General features: G+C 51.3%; 1 long non-coding RNA gene across 1 annotated transcript; it reads right to left on the reverse strand.

The window, feature by feature from the left end:
• Positions 1 to 1,013: 1,013 nt before the first annotated feature.
• LOC119470754 lies at positions 1,014 to 4,062 on the reverse strand. The gene is made up of 2 exons (XR_005199725.1): positions 3,797 to 4,062; positions 1,014 to 1,358 (listed from the first exon to the last, which is right to left on the reverse strand). It is a non-coding gene; the product is annotated as an uncharacterized LOC119470754 (long non-coding RNA).
• Between the last annotated feature and the right edge of the window lie 1,714 nt (positions 4,063 to 5,776).

The raw sequence follows: 5,776 nt of genomic DNA on the forward strand, positions 1-5,776 counted from the left end.
TGAGAGCCAGGGCAGCCCTTTTTTTTTTTTTTTTTTTTTTTTTTTTGAGTCTTGCGCTTGTCACCCAGGCTGGAGTACAATGTCCTGATCTCGGCTCACTGCAGCCTCCGCCTCCCAGGTTCAAGCAATTCTCCTGCCTCAACCTCCTGAGTAGCTGGGATTACAGGCGCCAGTTACCACATCCAGTTAATTTTTGTATTTTTGGTAGAGACAGGGTTTCGCCATGTTGGCCAGGCTGGTCTCGAACTCCTGACCTCGTGATCTGCCCGCCTCAGCCTCCCAAAGTGCCGGGATTACAGGCGTGAGCCACCACCCTTGGCCCAGTGCAGCCCATTTTTCATGTATTCTGGTTTGATCTGGTACCAAAAACTAGAAGAGACCTGACTAGCACAGTCCCCTTCATTCTGTCTCCCATCTGTCCTTGCCCCATCATCATCATCTACACAGCCCCCTCCCCACCATAGGCTCTGTCCCACCTACCTCTCCTTCTTCCCCACATCCATCCTCCAGAGCCCCCGCCTCCCGCCCTCAGCCCGCCATCACCAACCCTCCCCAGAAGGGGCGGTCCTGGGCTCTAGTGACAGCTGAAGGTCAGATTTCACAAGAGCGGCCTCTGGGTTATATTCAAGGCTGAAAGCTCTGGATGTAATGGGAAGAGACAGTGGCTGCAGGCAGCACACAAGGCTTGGCTTTAGGCCTGGGTAGGGAACCCGGCCCTCCCTCTGTTAGCAGGCACCGATAGGGCTGACCTGTCCTGGGTCAGGCTTCGGTACCTCTGCCCCATTTGAAAGCATGAACCCCTTCTCTAGTCTCAGCCTCCAGTCTCTCCCCTCCTTCCCATCATGCATTCTGTGGCCAGAGAGAGCTTCCGAAAATACAAATCTGACAATGGCATTACCCTCCCCACAGAACTCTGACAGCTCCCTGTGCCCTGGGAGATAATAGCCTTTAGTCTGGTTATAAGCTAGGATATAGGTTGAGCTTCTAAAGCAGAGACCCAAAATAACTCTGGCTTAAAGGAGAGAGAAGTTTATTTATCTCTCATATAGTCATTTACATATCAACCATTAATGGCTGGGGCTCCTTGGCATAGCGGACCCAAGTTCCTTCTGTCTTGTTAAGCTGCAGTCATTTCGTGTTGCCCTCATTCACATGTTCAAGATGGGACCACGTGCACCTTCCACCAATGGCAAGGGGAAAGGGACGGGGCGGACACACCACTATCTTTTAAGTGATCAAGGGGAAAACCGCCTACACTTCTGCTCGCATCCTATTGGCCACATTAGTCACATGGCTCCACCTAGCTGCAAAGCAAGCTGGGAAATGTAGTCTTTCTTCCAAGCCGCCGTGTGTTATTGCTACGAAAGGAAAAACAGATACCATTGCAAAGCCAGCAGTCGCTGCCTCAGCCTAGCATTTGGAGTCCTTCATATCTTTGCTCATGCTGTGCACCATTGCCCACCTCCCTCTTTCTACCTCCCTAGTGCCTGCTCATTTATAAAGACTCAGCTCGGGCCAGGCGTGGTGGCTCACACCTATAATCCCAGCACTTTGGGAGGCCAAGGTGGGTGGATCACCTGAGGTCAGGAGTTCGAAACCAGCCTGGCCAACATGGCAAAACCCCGTCTCTACTAAAAATAGAAAAATTATCTGGGCATGATGGCACCTGCCTGTAATCCCAGCTACTCAGGAGGCTGAGACATGAGAATTGCTTGAACCTGGGAGGCAAGAGGCCGCAGTGAGAAGAAGTCACGCTGCTGCACTCCAGCCTGGGCTACAGAGTAAGACTGTCTTAAAAAAACAGACTCAGCTCAAATGACCTGTATTCTGGGAAGCCCTTCTTGACCACCACCCCAGTCTAGAGGAAGAGTCTTCGTGTCCATTGATGACATGGTGTCATGTGTAAGGAAGAATTCATCTTCCACCCTAGATTGGAAGCAACCTCAGGACAGAGACTGCAACTAATTCAATTCTGCATCCCCCCGCCCAATATCAAGCCTGAAATGGATGGGTATTAGAGAATACAGAATAAATGAATGAAAAAATGAGTGAGTAAACGAACTATTTAAATTAGAAAATTGTAACTGATAAGTGATGATTGATTGAATGAATGATTGTGGGCCTGGGGAGACACCTGAGCATTGATGGTGTGCTGATTAGGCTGGCAAGACTCCCCTGGGGGTCTCACCCCCTAATATGCAGTTCCCTCCACCAGAAATGCTCTTCCCTTTGGTTACTGTCTAGCTCCTGCTCTGCCCTTACTTCTCATTTTAAATTCATGTCCTGAGGGAGCCTTCCCTGCCTCACTCCTCCCTCACTCCAACAGCACCCTTCCCCCCGATACCCCGCAGTCCACAGACCATGGTCCTTCCTCTGAAGCACTCAGAACAACTGTCACTACGTACATGCCATGTACTAGTTTGTCCACGAGACTGGGAGCTCCATGAGAACAGGGTCGGGTCTGTCTCTCCCATTGTTGAGTCCCCAGGCTGGCACAGTGCTGGACAGAGTAGCTGTCCACTAAAAGTTAAATGAGAACCCGACTTCTTAGAGTGTATCTAAAAGGATTGACATTTTGGCCCCAAGAAGGGCCAGGATAATGTTTGTGGCATGAGTGAGTAGGTGGCAGCCTCAGCTCTGCATGGTGGGTGGCACTAAGAGCCTATGCCCAGAGGTGGCCTGACTGAGGGGACTGTGGGGACAAGAGACAAGCAGAAAACTGCCCACAAGCATCTGATCAAAGAGCCCTGGGTGTGGTCTGCTATAACAAAGGATTGGGAGCCACACCTTCACTTTGACTGCTGGAGAGAGAGGGGCTTGCTGGAAGGCAGGAGATATTGTGATACAGATGACAAGTTACTTAACTACCCTGTGCCTCAGTTTCCCCATGTGAAGGAGTTAACAAGAGCACTGTCCTTATGGGATTGTTGTGAAGACTAAAAGATTAATCCATGTAAAGTGCCAGGGCTCGGTTCACTGTACTTGTTTGCAGGTAACATGAAGGGGCAATAAAAAGACCTGTTCCCAGGTCAGAAAGAGCCCTGGCTGAGCCTCAGATTTCTCATCTGTAAAGTGGGTGCGCCAATATGTAACCCCAGGGGCTTGGAAAGAAATAGTGAGACAAGGCTATAAGGGGATTGGCGTCGTGCCTGGCACCAGGGAATCCTCACCCCTTCTCCTGAGACAGAGAAGAGAGAGGTGGGTGCAGAGAATGCCTGCCTGCCTCCCCTGCCATAGACATGAGCCTGGGGAAGTGGGGAGGCCCCCTGGTGACTAATCTCGTTAATGGTAATCATCACCCTGGTTCTCATTAATATAATAACACTGGGCTCCCGGCCGCCACCTGGCTCCAGCTCTGGCTCCTCTGTGCCTGTCATCTCAGCCTGGCGGGGGGCTCTGCAAACACCCATTACACTCCAGTCCCTGGGGAGGCCGCCAGAAGCAGCAGCTATTCCGGGCACACGGCTCAACTCTGGGCCGCAGGCTCTGCTTTTAATAAGCACTGTTGTATACATGCAAGCACACACACACACTCACATGCACACACAGGTGCTCACACACACAATTATGCAGCACTTTGCAAGCTCTTTGCTGACCATTAATAATAATCACTCACAATGACCAAGCCTTAGGTGGTAAACAATGATTGTGGAAGACTGCTAAACACTTCCACTTGCCAGGAACGGTTCTAAGTGCTCGCTCCACTTGTATTAACCCATATCATCTAAATGAGCATTCCTGGTGTTTCCATGTTGCAGCTGTGGAAACTGAAGTACCTGGAGGTGATGAGACTTACCCCAATCACTGACCCGTGGAGCAACAGAGCTGGGATCCAAATGCACAGAGTGTTAAGCAGAAGCTTAACACTGCTTCAAAGGGTATTAGCTCCTCAAGTCAATCCTCACGCTGGTTCAGTCCTTATTCTCCCCATTGCACCAGTGAAGACATGGGCTCAGAGAAGTGATGTCACTTACTCAGGAACACACAGGGTGGCCCAACCAGAGTGGCAGCCTCACCACTCCCCAGGGGTGGAAGTAGGAAGGGAAATACTATTCCTCTTTTAAAAAGGGCCGGGGCACGGTGGCTCATGCCTGTAATCCCAGCAATGTGGGAGGCTGAGGCGGGTGGATCACAAGGTCAAGAGATTGAGACCATCCTGGTCAACATGGTGAAACCCCACCTCTACTAAAAATACAAAAATTAGCTGGGTGTGGTGATGCACGCCTGTAGTCCCCGCTACTTGGGAGGCTGAGGCAGGAGAATTGCTTGAACCCGGGAGGCAGAGGTTACCATGAGCCAAGATCACAATCATGCCATTGCACTCCAGCCTGGGCAATAAGAGCGAAATTCCGTCTCACCAAAAAAAAAAAAAAGAAAAAAAGGGAGAAACTGAGGCCCAGAGAGATTACACAGGGACTGGTGGAGCCCTGGCCCCCTCTTCCGGTCTCCCACTTCACCCCCAGCTCTCACCCTCCCACACTCACCCCCACCTTGGAGACCTGAATTCAGACACAGACCTGCTGGCTTGGCCATGGGGGACTCAGTGCGAGAGGCCATCCCGCCACCGGGGCTCCCTCCAGGCCATTGATGTTCTGTGCCACCACCTCCTAGCTGTGTGTTCCTGGACAAGTCACATCACCTCTCTGGGCCTGGGTTTCCTCAAAATGGGGAAAAGAGCTGGAGCATTTACAATGTTCCAGGCCTATTCTATGTGTGTTCCATGCAGTATTTCTTTTTTCTATTTTTTTATTTTCTGAATCAGAGTCACCAGGCTGAGTGCAATGACACGATCCTGGCTCACTGCAACCTACACCTCCCGGGTTCAAGCAATTCTCCTGCCTCAGCCTCCCGAGTAGCTGGGACTGCAGGTGCACGCCACCACGCCCAGCTAATTTTTGTATTTTTAGTAGAGACGGGGTTTTACCACGTTGGCCAGGATGGTCTTGATCTCTTGACCTTGTGATCCACCCACCTTGGCCTCCCAAAGTGCTGGGATTACAGGCTTGAGCCACCACGCCCGGCCTCCATGTGGTATTTCATTTTATTCTCACCACAAACTCAGAAGGAAGATATTTTAAAAATCGATGATTTTTAAGATTCTGTTATTCTATAGAATAGAATTCTGATTCCCACAGAGTCTATTATGAAAGATTCCATGATCTTAGAAAGAGTCCATTACTCTGGGATTCTCAGGTACTGGAAGGTTCCATCATTCTATAGCTGTGGAGTTAAAGAACTTAATGAATTGGTAATTCGTTGCACCTCAAGGGCAAGAGGCAGTCTGTCAGCCCTTGGTCAGTCTTGACTCCCACCACTGTCCACCCCTGCCCCTGTCCCCTCCCTCTACTGTGACATCGGAGCCAGCCAAGGCAGAACAACCTGTCTCTATGGCACGGCCTTGTGTCTAAGGTCAGTGAGGACCGTGGAGACTGCCAGAGCACGTCGTGGGTAACTTGGCGGACAAAGGGCTCTGTGCACCCGCCTCCACTGTTCTGGCTGGGCCTCACACACAATGGAAGGACCTTTCAAAGCTGCACCCAGCCTGCCCCCTCCCTCAGCCAGAGACACCCAGAGGTGCAGCTGAGCTCGGTCACAGAGCAGGCCCCCTCCTTGCTCAGAAGGTCCATGGAGAGGAGGTGGGGGCCACTGGGCACAGAAGGGCAAGAGTCTCCCCACTCTTTCTTAACTACCGATGGTTCCCTCCTCTCTACCTTTGCCCATGCTGTTCACCCTGCCTGACACGCCCCTCTACCTCTACGAATCCTCCAAGTCCCCT

This window comes from Cebus imitator, unplaced genomic scaffold, assembly GCF_001604975.1.
Source record: "Cebus imitator isolate Cc_AM_T3 unplaced genomic scaffold, Cebus_imitator-1.0 Scaffold39, whole genome shotgun sequence".
Classification (NCBI taxonomy): Eukaryota; Metazoa; Chordata; class Mammalia; order Primates; family Cebidae; genus Cebus; species Cebus imitator.